The 21814-nt window shown below is 38.6% G+C and overlaps 1 protein-coding gene and 1 long non-coding RNA gene across 7 annotated transcripts in view; one reads left to right on the top strand and one right to left on the bottom strand.

The window, feature by feature from the left end:
- Positions 1-12607, top strand: part of LOC140607846 (uncharacterized) — a 46607-nt gene extending 34000 nt beyond the window's left edge. The window contains exons 4-6 of one of the 4 annotated variants that reach the window (XR_012009756.1): positions 4625-4699; positions 9295-10316; positions 12467-12607. This is a non-coding gene — a long non-coding RNA (uncharacterized lncRNA). Of the gene's footprint in view, positions 1-4624; positions 4700-5019; positions 5353-9294; positions 10317-12466 lie in introns of those variants that run through there. The other 3 variants (XR_012009755.1, XR_012009757.1, XR_012009754.1) reach the window with 3 other exon arrangements.
- Positions 1-21814, bottom strand: part of NALF1 (NALCN channel auxiliary factor 1) — a 625228-nt gene that overhangs the window by 134049 nt on the left and 469365 nt on the right. The window lies entirely within an intron of this gene.

Below are 21814 nucleotides of genomic sequence, written 5' to 3'. Positions count from 1 at the left end.
ATGCTTCCCACAGGAAGGGTGAAGAGAGCTTGAGGATGGGTGCATTGATTAGCTACACTGACCAGAATCAAAAGCAGTCATTTCAAGGCAATGTGCCCTTGTCAAAATTCTAGTATCTCTGGCTGGAATATGCGTTATGGCACCAACCCAGGAGATTTTCAGCCCTTAGAAGAGGAGCTGATCTCTTATTCTCACTCCAAAGAGGACTAATTTGAGACTCTGTTTACTAGATGACAAAAGGGAAAAGACATTGACAAATATGTGGGTATTTGATATTTAGTATCTATGATATCAACATAATATTTCCATTTTTATCTACATCCTTGATATTCTGATAAAATAGATGAAATTGTAGGGAATAAAATCCTGAATCACACTAGTACTCACTTGACTCTCAATTGGCCTGAAAAATACATCAAGGTAACTATGAAAGGAATTGTTTATGTATATGTAAGCCCAAATGAGAAAGTGTCAAATAAAAGGCAATGCATATTTTGGGCTTTAAGTATATTGTGTTTCCACCCTCTTCTCTTGGCTGATCCAGAATTATAGCATGAGGTCTTTTTCATAGACGCAAGTCCTATGCAATTTTTTTCAAGCTGTGGGGCTGTATCACCATGGTTACACAGGGATACTGGAATAAATGTGCTTCCAGCAATAATTGTTTCATATTTGTGTACAAACAGCTGAACTGGATCTTTCAATTTCAAATGTGATAAGTCCAAATTCAAATTCTGTCATGAAGAACATCATAGAATGGCCAAAACAAGAATAAATATAAGCATTTATGCTCACAAAATTCTTTCAAATACATGAACATGTTTTTACCAACTTGTCCTTTTGCACCACATCTTTTTCTACTTCCACATCTATCCTTTCTCTAAATTACATAGTGAATCGTTTTAATGGCTGACTAGGGTTGCTATCATATAAACACAGAAATGTAGCATGGCCCCAAACTTACATAAAATATGTAATAATTACAACAATAGAGAATAGGATGGTAAGAGAACTAAAGAAGAAAATAAAACACTAGTAGTTTCAAATATTCACTTTTTCTAAAGTGTTTCAAATCAAGTTTACATGACAGCAGTAAAACTTCAGTTTTACAAAATTGAACCAGAGTGTCCTACATATTGATTTCAAGTTTTGTTATCATTTAGAGAAAATTCAAACCTAACTTATTTTTCTGATACCTTTCTTAGTAATATATTCTGAAGACTGTAGAACAATTGTTCAATTGCTTGTGGAACTGAGAAACAATTTGTTTGTAAATAACAAAAATGATACAGCCATAAAGGCAAAGTTCCTTTGGCATGTGCACATTACCATATTTTCCTCTAGATGACATGAATCAGAGGTGAAACACTATGTCAGCACCTCAATCCACAATTAGAGTTACCAAGTCTCAGAAAAATCAAGTATCTTGTAGTGGTTCACATGCTGAACTAGTAATAGAATCACTACTAAACTCCTGTTCTCCTGATGGATATCCTGGGCTCTTTCTCTAAACTTACATAATTATTCATTAGAACAAGAAGCAATTTTTTGTAATAGATACAATCTTCTTTCAACTAATCATTAGAGGAAATTATTATGCGTATTTTAAAGAATCATAAAGGGTCAGATATTTAGAAAAGAAAATCCAAATGCTCACAAATGTTTTCTCAAAGTATTTCAGCTTCATTTGTCCTTGAATACTAAATACGTTTCAAAGGACATCAAAATAGTCTATAAAAAAAAAAAAAGGCAAAAATCAATAAGTATTCTGTCTCTATTGTCAATTTCAAAAGAAAATTATGTGTAAAATATTTCCTTTTCAAAGAAAATTGCCAGTAAATTTAAATTAGATACCAATAAAGGAGCCATTTTAAATTGCATATTAATGGAGATCCCTGGGTTGCTCAGTGGTTTGGTGCCTGCCTTTGATCCAGGGTGTGATCCTGGAGTCCCGGGATCAAGTCCCACATCAGGTTCCCTGCACGAAGCCTGCTTCTCCCTCTGTCTGTGTCTCTGCCTCTCTCTCTCTGTGTGTGTGTCTCTCATGAATAAATAAATTAATTTAAAAAAATAAATTGCATATTAATGCTTAGTTCCTGGAATTGTCTGTTTGTATATAATCATATTGTGTATGTAAGATGATCTGCTTTTGAATACATAGATTTTGTTAAAATGGCAATAAACAACCTACTTTCAAAAACATTCAGTTATTGGTTCCATAACAATTCTGGAATGAGTCTTTCCACCCCATACTGATTGCCCACTTTGCAGAAGAGACAAAACCACTTACATTTAACCACAGTGCCACCTGGCATATATAGAGAGAATTTAAACATGGAAGGGGGTTAAATCAAAACTGTTTAAACAGTGACAAAAATTCCATAGAGAAGCAGAAGTGGAGAAACATCACTAGAGGGTATCCTTTTCACCTACTGTGACAGATGGCTTCCCTCAGGGCTTAACAGAGGAGCAAAGCTCTTTCATCACCAGAGCTGCAGCTCCAGATCGATGGAATATAGACAGTAACTCTTCCACTCATGGTTACACTGAAGAACAGTAAAGATGGGAGCATATTTCTGCAGAAACTCGTTGCTGAAACAGAATTCCTATCAGCATTTAAAACAATAAAAGAATAATGCAATTCTACACCTAATAACAATTTTAAATAAATTGTGGAAAATGTGAAGTAGTTTCGTTACTCATGGTAATATATGTCAAGATCCCACAAACACTAAATTAACAAATACTGAACCATTGCTCGTAGGGGACATAAAGGGTTGGGTTCCTGAGAGTTCCCACTCCCAACATTTTCAACTAATCAGTACTCCACCTTGTTTATGTGTGTTTCTGTTTAAAGAGACCTGATTTGATATATAACGGTGATTTGTCAACATGGAACTCTAACGAACAGCACTGTAGCTTGTGTCAGAATACAGCTTATCTGACAGATGTATTTTCTCTGTAAGGTACATCACAGCTTTCTTGTACTGAGGAACACTAGACAACACTACAACACTACTCTCAGTGGCTGTTTAAATGGTGAAACCACCAACAAAAAGCATTAAAAAAAAGCCCCAAAACATGTCACTACCCAGACTACAAAAACAGTACTTGTTTGTGGTATTAGAGTTAAAGTAAGATGCAAAGTGTTTCCTTGTGTGACCTCAGCTGGGGACATGCCCACAGGGTAACACAAACTGCTCGCTGCTCTGTGTGTGTCCCTGAATAACCATGAAAACATGCAAGTGTTGAGTTGGGGGTTACAAATAAATTTGTAGGTAAATTCCCAAATACACAATCAATGAACAGTTGAGATTAATAGAATCTGAAAAAGCACATAAAATATTCAATACCTGAGATATTTTAAAAGGTCTGCTCCATAAAATGCTTATTAATACAGTGTGCTTAAATGCAGAAGGGAAAGTCACAATGGGGGTGATCGGCTCTCCCTCTTTCTTTTCCTGAGAGGACAGTAAATGCTTCCAATCTGTAGGAGGGATTGCTTCTGTTGGTTGGTTTGGGCTGTATTTTCCCTGCTATTCAAGAACCTATTTTGATTTGCAAGTTTCAGAATTCCTCACTGATGAATAATTCAGGGAAAGGATGTATCTTTATTTTTGTATATTTATTTTCTTTTGAGATTCCCTTAAATAAAGGGAATGTATTCTGTTCATTCATGTCACTGTTTCATTCATGAAGTTATGTTTAGAAGTTAAGAAATGCCTCAGCAAATTTCAAAATCTTCATTGTAAAGGAAACTGAACACTATTTAAATATTCTTGTTATATTTTAATTAATGTGATGCCAGATCGAATTCAAGGAAATCAATTTTCAACAAACCTTTAGGTAATATAGCATTAATATTCTAAGATTTGCATACAGAGATGTCATTATTACCTGGGTAATCTTCTCAAAACAGAAACTCCAGAATGTGTGTCTTTTGAAAAATGCTTCCTTGGTGAATCTGATAATCTGATTTGATCATGCAATTAAGAACATGTGGCCCATAGAACCAACGACCAAGGCTCAACTCCTCAACTGGACCCTCACTTTCCTATTCAGAATCTTTTCCAATGCCTCCTTCATAAGCATCCTGCCAAATGAGCTCTGATTCTCTAGAATGTTCCTTTACATTTCCTTTGATTTACACATTCTTCAGAAGGCTCTGTCCATTCCCTTAGTGGAAGACTTTGAGAGTTCACCAGAGGTAAGATTATGCTTTTAACCTTGAAAAGTGAAAGCAGAGATAAAATGTATTGAAACTACAATTCTTACTAGAAATGGAGTCTTCATTTAACTTTAGGGATATGTGGGGTTTTTTTGTTTGGTTGGTTTTTGTTTGTTGTTGTTGTTTTTTTACTTTCTAGAATGGTTCTTTATACAAATTGAAAGCAATCACCTCCTTCTTTTGGCAGGGCCGCGTGTAAATAATGAAGCCACCTGAATACACGGCCGGCCTGGGAACAAACTGCTGGGGATGTTTACTAAGTTGTCGAGGCTGCCAGTTTTGTGGTGTTTTGTTTTGCTGGGTGTAATGGAAAGCAATGTTCTTAGCTTCAGGCAGAATTCATGATGAAGAGTTATATTACTGTTTATTATTAATGGTGGTGTTTTTGTGGTTTAGGTTTTGAGATGTTGAGAGCTGCTGTCAGAGATGAGGAGCTGAGGAAATCTAAAGAGGTCACTTCCCTGAGTCCTGGTATGTCTCCCCACTGGCAGAGTCAGCACGAAGTCTGAGGGCACTGATTTGTAGAGAACGTTTGCCCAAGTCAGGTGCAAAGCCAGCATCAATGTACTCTCACACAGAGACTGTCTTCTGCTAATGAGAGAGAATAAGATGAGACTCAGTAATTAATATCCATAATCTCATTGTTAATCCCCTGGAAGTTAAAATTAGTGGCATGCCTATATGAGAACATTAAATTCCTCAAGATTGTATTAAATGACACCTGACAACTTCTGTTGGGCACTGTGACAAAAACAGCAGCTCTCTGATCTCCTGTATTATATGTACTACAGATAAAACTCATGAAGTGTTTTGAAGCTATCACCAATCTTCACCAGTCTTCAGAAAGTCTAGAGGAAGCACATATGAGATCTCCTATCAAATCCCACAGAGCAATGACCTTTTCCTTACTTTCATCTACAATTGACTGTCTCCATTTAATTTTCCATCACTTTAAAAATTTAAAATCCCAGCCATGGGGGCATGTCTGTGACTTCTTCATGGCCATCTCAAAATCTATAGCCATTTACAAATATAATTGATTGCATTTCTTTTCATCTTAAGCAAGTTATACTCATTTTTTAATTCTCCCAATCAACTGTACTACACTTGTGTTTAACTTCATTAATAAAGATGTAACTTCCAAATTTTCACTAGTTCCTTTTTTTTCAGTTTTATAAATTGAGACTTTCCAAATTTTAATGAATTAATTCTTTCATCTGTAGGAAATGCATCTTTCAAAATTAAAGAATCTTTCAAAATTAAACCGCTAAACAAGTGTCCTAGAGAACCACAGGATGGTGAAGAAAAGAATGGGGGAGGGGATGGATCTTCTTTGTAGTCTTCCTTTTTCTTGCATAATTAGTATCTTTTTAGTATCTAAAGTCTAGTGGTAAATTCATGAGTGGCAAAACTATGTTCCAGAACCTTCACAGGGCAAATATTAAAATAATGGAATTCTGCATATATTTAATCTGATGGTTGCTACCAGTGTAACAGCCACCAAGGTTGTAAAGTCACTTGTTGAAACCACACAGAGCACAACATAGCTGCTATTTTCTACCTTGTCGGCAAGAAGGGCTGGGGGGTCACATGCTATCAACTAACCAGACCTTAACTTCCTCTGCTGTATTAATATGTTTGAACCTTAATTTCATGTAGCACAAAACTGGGAGGAAAGCCCATTATCAGTAGTAGAAGTAACTGGTTTTGTTTTGTTTTTTAATGAAACTACCCTGAAAGTCATTTGTTACAGAACAAGTTTACATTTTGTTTTCCAACTGCCTGCTTCAAGCAAACCTCCTGAATGGGGGAAAAATAAATTTAAATTTATGATTGGGCTTGGTTTGAAGTGTCTTCAAGTCATTTCATTTTTCGTTAATTTACAGTGACAAGGAGATCAAGATAGAAACGTAAGAACAACTTTGAAGTGACCTTTCTAATCATTATTAATTAATATGCATAATGATCAATCAAAAGAAAAGAAACCAGCATTATTGTTCTTTTGTCCCAAGTATTAGCTTGTCCTGAAAATAAAATGCTTACTGCTGTTAACGATGAAAGCACATTAGAAGAACAGGGCTTATTCTGGGCATGACACCTATCACGGTGTGGCCTATACCTTGGAAAATGTGTTTTGTTAGATCAGAAAGCCTATGTTGGGTCCTTTAGAATGCCAGGTGCTGATGTGTCTATCTCAGACCATAATGCAATATCAAAGTCAATAATTTTATTATTTCTTTATATTTAATGATAGGGTAATTACTTTGCAGCAGAATAAAATCTACTGCATAAATACTTTGAAGAACTAGATCCCAGTGGCCCTACCTGCATTGCTTTCAAATGTCACCATTTTCTTTTTAATTTAATTCTTAAGGGAGTTGAGGTGTATTTGGGGACTTCTCACTTAATTGCTAAAGTTCATTGATGTGTAATGTATTTATTTCCTGAGTGCAATTAATACTAATAAAGAGCTGAACTCTTGCCTTTGAATTGGGCTGGATACACCATCCCTCAATGGTCTTGCCTTCTCTCCCTTGATCTCATGAAGCCCTTTGATGCAATTGTTATGGCTCTTTCCTTTGTGAAGAGTCAGGATCTCAGAGCTGAAAGACTTGCACAGAAGAAAGATTGAAGAAAAGTATCCAGGGATTGGGACCATTGATGCACCACAGCTTAGTACAAAGGCTGGGATCAGAGGGTCCAAATATCCATTGTGACTCTGGAGCTCACTGGTTTGATTTTGAAAAAGCTGTTTAATTTTTCTAAGTCCCAATTGTCCTAAGTCCCAATTGTCTTATCTGTGCAGTGAAATAATAAAAATACCTTAGCAGATTTCTGGGGGAAAAATAAATATATATTCCTGCCACCTGTCATGCACATAATAACAACTTAACAAACTGGCTGCAGGTATGGTTATGCTGGGACAATCCAATATTCCACACTGATTTAAAATCCAACATGTAGAGAAGGCCATATTTTATCCATTATAATATGCATGTATTTACTCATTTTAACATCTCTGAGATGGAGATGTTTCTTAGCTAGAACAACTTCCTAAACTCTATGAAATCAGTATAATCTTTGTCTACTTAATACAGTAATGAATAATCTTTGCTAAAGTTGAGTTTTTACTATGTGCAAAGCACTAAACTCTTTGCACAGGTTGGATTTGGACTAATTCTTTTAACAGTCCCAATGGGATACAATCCCTTTATAGAAGAGGCCAAGGCCATTTTATGTGATTAGTATTTAGAGACAGAGCTGGAATAGGAAACAGTCAAGTTTGGACAGAGAAGTAAAACTGGGTTGCCAAGTAGCAACTGTGTCACCTTAAGAAAGTGTTGAACTTTTCACTTTTCTCACTAGTGAAATAACACAAATAAAATCACATACTTGGTGATTAAGGTATGACATCTGGAGCTAGGCTGCATGCCATGGATTACGGGCTTTGTTACTTATTACGTGTGTGACCTTAGCCATTGACTCAACCTCTCAGAGTCTTGATTTTCCCATTTGTAAGATGGAGCTAATAACCAAACAACACATCATGGGTATGTTGTAAGGATTCAGTCAATTCATTTTTGCAAAGCTTCTAGGAAAAGGCCTGTCACTAAGCACTAGGTAAGAGTGGCTACTACTATTATTATCTAATACAAATGTAAGATTTATGGGAGGGTTTGTTTAGAAATAGCTATTTTATGCAATATTGGGCCTATTTGCCTGTGTCTTTCTTGAAACTTTATGTATAAAACAGGGATCCCTGGGTGGCGCAGCGGTTTGGCGCCTGCCTTTGGCCCGGGGCACGATCCTGGAGACCCGGGATCGAATCCCACGTCGGGCTCCCGGTGCATGGAGCCTGCTTCTCCCTCTGCCTGTGTCTCTGCCTCTCTCTCTCTCTCTCTCTCTCTCTCTCTCTGTGACTATCATAAACAAATAAAAAAAAAAAAATTAAAAAAATTTAAAAAAAAAAAAAAAAAAAAAAAGAAACTTTATGTATAAAACAGACTAACAGGGTCATCTGGGTGGCTCAGCAGTTGAGCATCTGCCTTCGGCTCAGGGTGTGATCCTGGGGTCTGGGGATTGAGTCCTACAACAAGCTCCACATAGGGAGCCTACTTCTCCCTCTGCCTATGTCTCTGCCTCTCTCTCTGTATTTCTCATGGATAAATAAATAAAAATCTTTAAAAAATAAAATAAAACAGATTAACAAATGGAGTCATATCCTAAGTTCACAAAGTATCGACAAGTGCCCATAATTTAAAATTTCATAATCTATTTCATTTAAAAAAACTTCATTTAAAAATTTTATTATTTGCGGTTTTGTTATTGTTGTTCTTGGCTTAGAGATTCATGTACTGGGTTTATTTAAAATGTAGCAAATTTCTATTAAGGGCACAGAAGGAAGGCAAAGATGTTAGGTTGTCAAATAATCATGTCTATGTATTTTGATGATGCTTCTCAAATTTAAATGAGCATACAAGTCACCTTGGAGGGGTGGCTGAAATAGAGATTCCTGCCTTGGCCCCATTCTAATTTAGTAAGTCTGAGGTGGGGTCTAAGAAATCTGCATTTTTAACAAGCCACTGGTGATACTTATGCTGTTGGTCCAACGGAACACTCTTTGAGAAGCAAAGGCCCAGGATGCCCCAAAAATGTCATTCAAAAATCATATCCCCCTCAGAAAAAACAAAGGGATATATGACTTCTTTAGTGACATCATAGAGTCACTCATGTAAATTCTGGGGAACTAGAGGGTTTAGTGGCACTGGACAAGCCATACCACTTACATTTTTTAACATGAGAAATTCCATACTTTCCTTACTAATAATGACAGAACATTTCCCAGTTCCAATAAACATCAATTTTAAAGAAGTCATTACTTTCTCCTTCATCTCTCATCAGATCCTGACACTAGACAGAATGTATTATGTACAAATAACATAATCAATAGAAATGCTGTTATACAGATCTGGTTCTTTGAGTGTATGTACACAAACACATGTATGCATGCACACAAATATGCACACATTTCCTAACTGCGTTCTGCTCTGATTTTTTCTCTTAAGAAAAACACCTTCCTGAGGAAAGACTATCCATTGGAAGAAAGACAGTCTCTTCAATAAATGGTGCTGGGAAAATTGGACATCCACATGCAGAAGAATGAAACTGAACCATTCTCTTACACCATACACAAAGATAAACTCAAAATGGAAGATCTAAATGTGAGACACGATTCCATCAAAATCCTAGAGGAGAACACAGGCAACACCCTTTTTGAACTCGGTCACAGCAACTTCTTGCAAGATACATCCACGAAGGCAAAAGAAACAAAAGCAAAAATGAACTATTGGGACTTCATCAAGATAAGAAGCTTTTGCACAGCAAAGGATACAGTCAACAAAACTCAAAGACAACCTACAGAATGGGAGAAGATATTTGCAAATGACATATCAGATAAGGGGCTAGTTTCTAAGATCTATAAAGAACTTATTAAACTCAACACCAAAGAAACAAACAATCCAATCATGAAATGGGCAAAAGACATGAAGAGAAATCTCACAGAGGAAGACATAGACATGGCCAACATGCACATGAGAAAATGCTCTGCATCACTTGCCATCAGGCAAATACAAATCAAAACCACAATGAGATACCACCTCACACCAGTGAGAATGGGGAAAATTAACAAGGCAGGAAACCACAAATGTTGGAGAGGATGCGGAGAAAGGGAACCCTCTTTCACTGTTGGTAGGAATGTGAACTGGTGCAGCCACTCTGGAAAACTGTGTGGAGGTTCCTCAAAGAGTTAAAAATATACCTGCCCTACGGCCCAGCAATTGCACTGTTGGGGATTTACCCCAAAGATACAGATGCAATGAAACGGAGGGACACCTGCCCCCCGATGTTTATAGCAGCAATGTCCACAATAGCCAAACTGTGGAAGGAGCCTCGGTGTCCATCGAAAGATGAGTGGATAAAGAAGATGTGGTCTATGTATACAATGGAATATTCCTCAGCCATTAGAAACGACTAATGCCCACCATTTGCTTCGACGTGGATGGAACTGGAGGGTATTATGCTGAGTGAAGTAAGTCAGTCGGAGAAGGACAAACATTATATGTTCTCATTCATTTGGGGAATATAAATAATAGTGAAAGGGAATATAAGGGAAGGGAGAAGAAATGTGTGGGAAATATCAGAAAGGGAGACAGAACATAAAGACTCCTAACACTGGGAAACGAACTAGGGGTGGTAGAAGGGGAGGAGGGCAGGGGTGGGAGTGAATGGGTGATGGGCACTGGGGGTTATTCTGTATGTTGTAAATTGAACACCAATAAAAAATAAATTAAAAAAAAAGAGGAAGCCAGAAAAAAAGAAAAAAGAAAAACACCTTCCTCTTCAATTTCTTTATTATATTTCCTATTCTTGGTTAATTTTACCTGCCTCTTGAGTCTCGACAATAATAAAACACAGTTCTTGATTTACCATGTAAAACTGCAGAGAGGAAAATCCCTCCTGCCTAATGTATTTCAAAGACGGCAGGACTTCCTCACCAATCTGTCTTCAGGTATGGCCATTACCACGCCAACATGGTACTCCCTCTTACATTTGTATGTTGTCACATGCACTCTTTTAAGTGCTTCCTGTATATTTTTTCTTTCCTTTTTATTTTATTAAGGTAGAACCTAACTTGGGAAAGGGAGAAAGCATTTGAGGGAAAAAAGGAATTATTGTATATTTCACCGACAGCAGAATACAGATCTATCGTGTTTGAAGGGTGCCAGCGGCCACGAGGCTGCACACAACTCAGGTGTCTCCTTTACATTCCCACTGTGGCCTTTGGAAGTCTATGTTTTGTGCGTTTTCAGTTTTGGTGTTTTAATATTCTCTTTACATCCTGGTTTATTTCCTCATAAATTCAATTTTCATAAAGTCCTTTTTTTAAAAACAAATAGTCTCTATCTCATCACAGACTGCGAAGGGCAGCTCCTGAACCATCACGTCTGTGAGATTTGGACAAGTCACTCAATCACAACCCTGCAGCCCAGGGAAAGAACTTTAGTGACAGATTTTGGCTCTGCAGAACTCTAGTTGATTTATAGAATGAAAGCTGAAAAGATTTAGGAAAAGTTCTGTTACTGCCCAATTTTTCTTTCTCCTAATAAGTTTTTTCCTGGAACACCCACACATATCCTCCTTTCTGCCAACATGCTAGCGAATGGCAGTGATTTCCAACAGACACTTGGTGCTAAGGACAAGAAGGCCTAGACTATATCGATGGTGAAAACATCGATCCAAGGAGGTTACTTTTGCATAAATTCTGAAATATTTAGAACAGGGCTCTTATGTAGAGAACTGCTTTTCACTTTCAGTGTACTTGAAAAGAAATAATACAATAAACACAGTTTATGCCAACTGACCTAAACCTACTGAGTGTGTGTGTGTGTGTTTGTGTGTGTGTGTGCATACGGGGTGTGGGGGGAATAAGCCAACTACTTAAATGTATATAATACATATTAGTTTTATAATCCTCACCACAAACCATGGTTACTATCGTCACTATTATTTTATATAGTAAATATATATATATATATATATATATATAGCCTTCATATTGTAAATATATATTTATTTACACAGAGACAAAGACACACAGAGGGAAGGCACCTATACGGCTATAGAGGAAGAGATTAGAGTGATGTGGTTACAAACCACTAATTGCCCAGGATTATGGACAGCACCCAGAATTTGGGACAGAGCCATGAAATAGGTTCTTCCTCTTAGCACCCAAGAAGGAACAACCCTGATTTCAGACTCTTGGCCTCCCACACTCTGAGAGAATAGATTTCTGTTATTTTAAGCCCCAGTTGTGGTACTTTGTCATGGCAGCCCTAAAAACTCATAGACCACCCATGAGGGAAGGACTGTTACCACCTCCCTCTACAGGGAAGAAAGTGAGGCACTAAGAGAGATAGCCAGCCCAAAGCCCATCTGGAGAGCAGATGAACTGGAATCCAATTGCTTCTGAGTACAAGCTTTTAACCACTCTACTTTACTGCCCACATGAATGATATATGATGAAGTGTTTTTCACTAAGACTGGGAACTTAGTTGTGTTTCAAGTAAAGTTTTGCTTGCTTGTTAAGATCTGGCTGAAGGCCATCTTCAGACATTGCTATGGATCAATAGTTGTAAGATCCTATCTTCACAGTTCATTTTTTTCTCTTTTTTTGCTTAGAATGCACCATCCAGAAAAATAGTCCCTCTTACAGCAGGCTGGGTTGACAAGGCATGAATCTGCAGAAGATTCTGTTCAAAGAAGTTAATTGCTCACTTGGGAAAGAAAGTCCATCCCCTAGCCCTGCTCTTGCTGTTTCAATTTCATGGCAGATATTGTAGCCCAATTTTTATGAAGTCTTTCTTTGGGATGCGATATGTTGTATTTTTCAAAACCTTTTATGTGTTGTTTAACTATAATGGAATAATTTAAATTGTTCTCGTGACTATGGGTAATAGATCCTTTTCCTTAATTTTTAGTTACAACGTATATAAGGATTATATTTTATTGTGGTAAACACACACACACACACACACACGCACACACATAACATAGCCTCTTACAATAAGGACACCAGCCACACTGGACTTAGGGCCCACACTCCTCCAGGATGACTTTACCTTAATTTGATTATGTCTGCAAAGAGTTTCTTTTCGATTAAGGCCACATCCACAGATTCTGGGGGTTGAGACTTCAACATAGCTTTTGGGGTGATTCAATTTAACCCATAATGAATGGTTGTGGAGATTAAACGAGGATTGATATTTTAAAAGTCTTAGAGAAGTCATCACGTAAACACAGTATGTGCTTGCTAAATAAAATAAAGTATAAATGGCACAAGGTAGATATGTACTTAGGTCTTACAATTGAAATGAAAGTAGACAGGGCTATTCCCATTGTTGTAGTCATCTTTAAATGCTTGAGCACAAGCCACACAGAAAGGGAGTTGACAAAAAATTGGTATATTAGGGCATAATTTTTTTTTTATATTAGGGCATAATTAAAATGTCTGATGATGATGGTTTTTCTCTGAAATTGTTAGTTTTAAGGAGCAAGTTTTACACTGTCACAAACTTAGGATTCTGACAAAATTTGAGAAACAATGAAGCCAATTCTGTATTGTAGATTATGTAATTTGGACAACTGCCTATTTTTCTTCCTCCTTGGAATTTGAGGAGGAGGCTCACAATTTTACTAATGAGGTCTTTCAAATTATACTTATATTCAGGAGTTCAGGACTAATCCTGAATTGTCTTAAATCCTTTCCAACTAGGGACCTATAAATGTTTTTGTTTTTGTTTTTAATCAGAAAAGAAAATAAAAGGTGAATACAATCCAGCCTGAATCCCACTCACCTTTACGCTAATGAAGTGATCAAGCATAATTTTTCATATTATTTTATGGAGGAAAGGGCTATAAAAGCCATAATGAGGTCTTGAAAGTGAATATATTTCTTTGGTCTTACCGGATTCCTCTCCAAGGAGCTTCTACTGATGGTTGGGCTGTGATACTGCCCGCAGATGTAGGGGCTGCTCATTGTCTTGACTTCTGGGTTCAGCCTGTTTCATTTGCCTGTGGAGTCACCTCATCATTCTATTTTTGACATCAGGGATGCCAGCTCACCCAGGGGACCACCAAACATCTGATACCCTTACCTCAGTACACTTCTTTCTACCTGTTAAATTGAGCATTCTTTGGCACTTGAAATTTCAATTGGACATATCTAAACTCTGTGCCTTCCTAGAAAAGCAAACAATGTCTTGAGTTATGAAACAAGGTGCACAAAATAGTCTGTGTAATTATGACAAGCTCTACAACACGATCTACTTTAAAATTCCATCATCTTTTTCATGGGCAGACTATCCAGCCAAGTCAACTAATGATGAGCATGAAATGCCCGACCCTGAGTCCACGGGCCTGTCCTCATTTCTGAGTTCTTGTTTAATAATACAGAGTGCAAATAGAAAAGTCTGTGTTTGCGTCAAATGAAAATAAAAAGACTTTCTAATTACTAACCATACCTCTAGGAGTGGCTGCAAATATTGTACTTATGCTAATAATAACGTATAAACTTAAACTCCAGCAATGTCTGCTGAGCGTGTTACAGTGATGAGAGCTAATTGTTGGTTGTCCATGAAATGTTCCAAGCTTTTAAGACACACAGTCCTTATGACGCAAATGCTATAGCAAGAACACTCCTCACACCAGCAGCTACTCTGCACCAGGCTGGACGTGGTCTGGTCTATCCTACTTCCTAGCAGAGGAATAGCCTGAACATATCTTTTGATTCTAAGTAAGACATGTCAAACACCACTGACATTCTTCCCCAGATTCAAAATACTCCAGTTATTCTTTTGGCTGCATTTATTATTTTTTAAAGGTTTTTATTTATTTATTTGCAGAGAGAGAGCACAAGCAGGGGGAGCAGCAGGCAGAGGGAGAAGAAGAAGCAGGCTCCCCACTGAGCAGGGAGCCCAAAGTGGGGCTCAATCTCAAGACCCCAGGATCTTGACCTAAGCCAAAGGCAGACCCTTAACCAACTGAGCCACCCCTTTTGGCTACATTAAATTATCTCAAAACACTTCTCAGTTGTTGTAACAATTGTGAAACTAGCTTTGGATGTTATTTGTTTTATTAGACTTCGGCAGAAAACAAAAGAGCTTCTCAATATTTGATTGGTTGATTGATTTGCCAGGGGCATTTTCAAAGGAAAATTAATAGTAATGTCATTCGTGCATATTATTGAATCAAATAATTTAATTCTTATAAGTTTGAAATATCAGACTTAAAAAACATTTCATTGGCATTAAAAAGGTAAGTTTACTCAAAAGTAACTTTAATACTTCAACAGATATCAATAAATGTCTGAAATCAATAGGGTGAATTTAAAATGCATATAATAAACATGCTTTTCTTAATCATTAATGAAGAATGTTCACTTATTTCATTTGGCGACAAGTCATTTATTTTCAGAAGAAGCAAAGGGAATACGTGTAGGATGATATTTTTAGGTCATTAAAATTATAAGGATAAAGATCAATGAAATCTGATACAATACATTCTTCATATGTTGCTCATTTCCATTCTGCACTTATTACGTCTCCATTCTATTTCAAATGCTAACTCTTCCCGTGTAAGGATTGGAGAGCAAAGATGTTCTGAAGGACTCCTCACCTTTGCAGATAGAAGTATGATGGCACTGAAAACAGGGAGATTGTTTTAGATGATCTGATTGGTCCCAATCTAATCACATGCATCCTTAAAAGTGGAGAACATTTTTTCACCGGAAACAGAAAAATGCAGAGGAAGGAAAAGTCAGAGGAACCCCAGGTGTGAACACAATTGAAGGTGCTGTTTCTGGCTCTGAGATGTAGGCCCCACATGTAAGGATTGGAGAGAATCTTCTAGGAAGTAAGGGCAGCCTTCCGCCCACCAGCTGACAGCAAGAGAGGAAATGGGGATCTCTGTCCTACAACTCTGAGGACCTGGATTCTGCTATGCCCTGAGCATGCTTGGTGGGGTATGTGTCCCAGAGCCTCCTGGTAAGAACCTGTACAAACCTGCATCTCAGGCTCTGAAATCCCACAGCTGAGCCAATGAGGACTTTGGATCCACAGAACCTGTGATGAGATATTTGTGTTCTTTTCTTTTTCTTTTTTAACATATTTGGGTTTTTTGTTTTTTAAGTTTTATTTGTGTATTTGAGACAGAGAGCAAGAGCAAGGAAGAGAGGGAGAAGTAGGCTCCTCACTGAGCAGGAAACCTCACTTGGGGCAAGATCCCTGGACCCTGAGACCTGAGCTGAAGGCAGACACCTAATGGGCTGAGCCACCCCGGTGCCCCACTTATTTGTATTCTTTTAAGTTGTAAACTTTTTGGTGATTTGTTATGATGGCAATAGCCTATCCCGACGTTGGCATGCTCACATACACCAGTAACGGTGCAAGACATACTGATGAGTGCTTGTTTACTATCAGGGATATCATCTATTATCTGTAAACTTTATGGGCATTTATAGTTATACTTTAAACAAGGGAAACAAGCCAAAGTATCTATTGAGCATCTAGTCTGTGTCAGGCCTCACCCTAAATGCTCAACGTGTGTTGACACTTTTACTTCTCACAACGACCTCATATTAGGGCCCCGTTTCCAGCTGAGAGAACCTAGGATCTGAAAATACAAATAGCTTGTTCAAAATTACACAGAAATTGGAACCAGGATCCCCTTGACATCCAAGCCATCATTCTTTTACTGTCACCTAAAATAAATGTTTAGAACTGTGAAAAATGCGAACTGCATTTGTATTTTATTCACTTGCTGAGCTACCTACTTGCACTCTACCTTCTCCAGATGCAGGAATGAACGGACTGCGTTGCAGGCCGGCGAGGGCTTGGGCAGGGCCGGGAGCAGAGCCGTAGACCGTCCTGCCTGACGTAAGGCAGGTGTCAGGGAGTCCGTGGACTCTGAGGAAGAAGCTGAAAAGGCTCTGTGGAGGAGGGGAAGACAAAGCTGAGAAATCTAGGAGCCACTTGTAGGTGAGGGTCTATTTCCACAGGTGAGGTGGTTCAGAAAGATTTTGGACACTAAGAATTTGACTGTTTTTTTTTCCCCCTTGTGGCCCCTTTCTGATGCCCTTGGCTCCTTAGTAAAGTCTCCTGGATTTAGAAGTGTCTATGAGAATTGAGTATTGGCATCACATTTGCAAAGACACGGGGACACAACAGAAACTGTGCTGGAGAAAGAAGATTCCAGAAAGAGAAGATAGCCGAACACAATCACCTGTCCTGCTGAAAGCTGCAATCCCAGGATTTCACGGAGGGTTGAGAGGATGAAGGATTTCAGAAGGTTGTAGAATGGAGAACCTCAAACCCATCTTCCTAGCAGGCAAGCCCCAGCAGGCATCTGGGCAATGCTAGCCTTTGCCCTTAGTTTTCCATGTTCCTGCTTAGGGAAGGTGCCACTGTCCTTCTGGGGACACAGTGCACAGTGAGGTGACAGGGCTCACAGGCCTATTAGGCCTGCCTAATAGGATTATAAACTCAAGTGTACTGACATATCATCACGGGAATAAACAACTAATTGGACGCCGAAAGGCAGTTTTTGAGGCAGAAGGAGAAAAAAAAAAAGAACAGGGAAAGGGGGATAAACTAAGTCACAAGGCGTTCCAAGCAAGGCTATGTATGAGGATCAGTCTCTAATTTCAGTTTGACAAATCCTGGTCTTGGCAACCATTCATTTTGGCATAGTGAAAACAGGTTCTAGAATATACTTATTTTACATTTTTTTTCCTAAGGAAGACTCCTGTGCAGAAAATACTGACTAGATATTGGGAAAAGAAAAGATGAAAGATTTTTCACATTGTAGGATATCTGTTTCTCAAGCAAGGTGCATTGGTGCATTTAATCATTAAGATTCCTGGCACCTAACAATTTCAAGGAAAATCTAGGATCAGTGGTATCTCGCCTCTATCTACATAAAGGCCCTCTCTTCTGTAACAAATTACTGTCTCTCGGAAAGCCCGTTCCCTGAAGTCCTGGTGGCCCCTGCCTCAGCAGACACACAGCAGATGCAACGCTTCTGAGCAGTCAGCAGGGATGAAAACCTCAGGAACTTCACAGATCTTCTGTGAGGCTGCACAGATGTGCCCACTGCCCCGAAAGATGTACTACTGGTTCTTGTCTACAGTTTAGTTTTCACAGAAAATCTATGTCAGATATTTTAGGCAGGGGGAGTTTAATGAAAATATAGACTCCACTACACCCCAGGGATGCTCAGTTAATTAAGTTTTCAAAATGTCAAGGATCTTTCACAAAATAGGAACTTAGGTCTCTTGGGAGATGAGGGCCACAGTGATTTCCTAAAACTTAGATTCTTTCATATTGCTGTTTATCTACCAAGGAATCTTAAATTGCTTGGAAAAAAAATTATGGTTTGGTTAGTCTTTATCGATCCAAAATTAACCCAATAATTTTGCCCCATTCTTCTAGAATGCATCTGTTCTGTCACTGACTTCTTGACTCATCTACCTTCACTGGTTGCCTAGAACTCATGGTCAGGAGAGGTGATACAAACCCACAGATCATGCAATTTAACCAGGGCAAAGCTTTAGAATTAAATCACTTTGAGTAGTAACTGGCATCTGCACTTTTAAAAGTTCATGATCAAACAAAAGATGAAAGTAAATAGAACTCTTGCTGAAATAAAATTTAGCTAGTTAGAGAGGACCTAAGTCTTGTTACAATTAATTAACTCTTTTTAAAAGTTCTCTGGAGGGACGCCTGGATGGCTCAGGGGTTGAGCATCTGCCTTTGGCTCAGGTCATGATCTTGGGGTCCTGAGATAGAGTCCTGCATTGGGCTTCCTATGGGGAGCCTGCTTCTCCCTCTGTGTGTGTCTCTGCCTCTCTCTCTGTGTCTCTCATGAATCAATAAATAAAATCTTTAAAAATAAAATTTCTCTTGTTAGCCACACTGGGCAGGGATATGTTCTGTGGTCAAATTCAGCAAGGACCAAAATGAATTTCAATCAGATTGTCGAATTCATTATTATGAGAAATCTTTGTTCACCTTTTGAACATCAATGTGAAAAAGAGAGGCCATCCACTTAAAATTCACTGATTCTGTTCCTACTCAGGACTTTCCTATGTTACGATCCTATAGTTTAGACAAATTTTTGATGACTACCATATGTCCTACTCACGTACGCACAGTGAGAGATAAGAAGATGAATCAAACATAAAGTGGCCTGAAATCCGATAAAAGAGAAAGGAGATGAATAAGAATACATATAATACAATACAGAAAGCAGACAATGTTGCGGAATGATGTTGTGGCAGTTCTTCAGAGAGAGACGGCTTCTGGGATACGTCACAGAGGAAGTAGCTTTGACATGTTTGCACACAGAGATGGAGAGGAAGGGCATCGCCAGTGGATGATCCCTTTCTTTTCTCCCCTGTACTCATTCGATCCTCCAAAAAAAATAAATGTTGCCACCCAAGTGCTGTGACATAATCTGCAGATGATAATGGGAAGTAATTCTACATTTTTCTTGCAGAGAGCCATGAAATAACATATGGGCATGAATTAGAGCACTTAGTTTAACGGATCATTTCTTGAAGGGTTTTCAAATAAACAGCTCGGCACAGCTCCCTGCTACTTCAGGGGTCACTGTGGCCTGTTATTTGCAGGAATAGTATTAGGGTTAGATAATTGTCCCAGCAGGCCATTGGCCTATGCATTTATTATGTTTGCAATAAGTAAAAAAAAAAAACAAACAAACAAAAAAAAAAAAAAAAACAAAGGAGGGGCACCTGGGTGGCTCAGTGGTTGAGCATCTGCCTTTGGCTTAGGTCATGATCGCGGGGTCATGGGATCGAGTCCTGCATCAGGCTCCCCGCAGTGAGCCTGCTTCCCCTTCTGCCTATGTCTCTGCCTCTCTCTGTGTGTCTCTCATGAATAAATACACTCTTTAAACAAATAAATAAATAACCTGTTAAGTGGATACACAGTCCCTTCATATACCTCAACTATATAATTCAATCAAATTTATTACCAACTTAATGAAATTATTATTAATTTAATATTATTAATTTGATTTTTCCCTGGCTTCATCATTTGCTTGCTCTGTTACCTTCAGAAAATGACCTAACTCTTCACTGAACATGAAAGGATGGTAAGTAACTACCACACAAAGTACGAGAGCTTCAGTGAGGTAAAGATGAGAATTGCTTCCCAGTGCATGGCTCTTGGCAAATGCTGGGAACCAGACGCCCCACATATGCTGAACACCCATTATTGTCTGTGCGGTTGTGCCAACCACAGTACAAGAGATATGGAAAGCTTATTAAACTACTGGAACAGTAGGCCTCCTTAAAAAGGAGGTTTGGAGAAGAAACTCCCAGAAACATGGCTTTCTAAAGTATCCAAATAATCACAGTGCTGCAAATTAAAAATACAAGGTCCTCTGCCAATCGCAGAGAATGAACCATATGTGTGGCCCCTGCATCATTGAACACACTATATTATGCAAGCAAATTTAGCCCACACCCCTGAACCGAGATCTATGCTAACGTACAAGCTGGAAAACCATGACAATATGCATAATTGAGATGTTGATCTTCATGGGTAACGTGTAGGCTTTCTATTGACATACAGGTTCCTCTGGGGTCCGGTGAAAGACAGAATGGCAGAGAGAGAGAATGCTTACCTTTGCAGCTTTTTATCAGCATTTCAACCACAAGAGCACGTTCTTAAAGTGTCACTTTGTGTGTTAATTCCTGGTTTTAAAAGATGCTTAATGTCCTGGATATTACTGGAGATCCTGAACAACTTCACTGAATTAGCCTATAATCTTACCTTCTGCACTGCTATCGGGCTGGTGCACTAAGTTCCCCCAAACAGGCTCTGAACGTTCCCTTCCTGGAATTGCGTGCACTGCTCTCTCATGCTTTCCTCTTCTCCCAGATCAAAGGATTCCCATTTGTCTCTTTTAGTGTCCTTCCTCTTGTGGGGATTGCTTCCTGGACACTGAAACCCACAGTGAACATCTCCCACCTTCCCAGTTGTCCCGCTGTCTGGCTGTGTATTGTTCATTGATGTATTTTGCGATTATCCCGACTCTTCTCCTTGACTTCAAAGGTCTGAGTTTGAAAGGGTTTTGCCTTCCCATCCCTCGGTGTTTAGAATGGAATAAATGGGTGATCTAGTTAGATTTAGAGCTAAAAGAGTTGTTGAATAGCTGCTGTGATGTCGCTTCATAAAAGACACAAACAGAATATTCCTTTACAAGTGGCCGATTTCATCAATATGGAGAAAGTACTAAGTGGCATATCGATAAAAATTACGAAGTTCTACTTGCTAAGAGGTCTTTCCCCTTTTTCTTCCTTCCTCTTTCCATTCCTTCTTGTTTGGTTAATGGCAATATCTCTCCACTTTAGGAATTAAGGAAAAAATGTTGCCACTTCTAGAGTGTCACATTTTATTTATTTTTTAAATTTTGTGTCTCTCTGCCAGTGCAGCCTTGTCACTGTCACCCTGGACTCGCAGGAACCTACCTATTTATTTGACAGAGAGAAAGAGAGCACAAGCAGGGGGAAAGGGAGAAGCAGACACCCGGCTGAGCAGGGAGCCTGACGTGGGGCTGGATCCCAGGACCCTGGGACCATGACCTGAGCTGAAGGCAGACACTTTACGGACTGAGCCACCCAGGAGCCCCTAGAGTGTAACATTTTAATCACTTTCTAAGTGAAGTTGAAATCAAAGTGCCCCTAAGGGCTTCAGAAATTCTGTATCCCATCAGAAGAGAGGGTGCTCTCCTGCAACAGTGCAACTGTGGCAGAAAAAAATAAAAAATAAAACTCTGCAGACAACTTTCCACTGTAATTTTTTGTGTACACTTTAATGACTAAATTAGTATGCCACATCAGTTCTGCTCCACTGTCATGATAAAACTTGCTTTTATATAACCTGTAATCATTTTCACTATGGGCACAAGGGAGAAATTGATTTTTAAAGTTGACGACCACAACCA

Source organism: Canis lupus, chromosome 17 (genome assembly GCF_048164855.1).
Source record: "Canis lupus baileyi chromosome 17, mCanLup2.hap1, whole genome shotgun sequence".
In the NCBI taxonomy this organism is placed as follows: Eukaryota; Metazoa; Chordata; class Mammalia; order Carnivora; family Canidae; genus Canis; species Canis lupus.
Note: the sequence above shows the minus strand (reverse complement) of the source record. Positions and strands in the feature narration are given on the sequence as shown.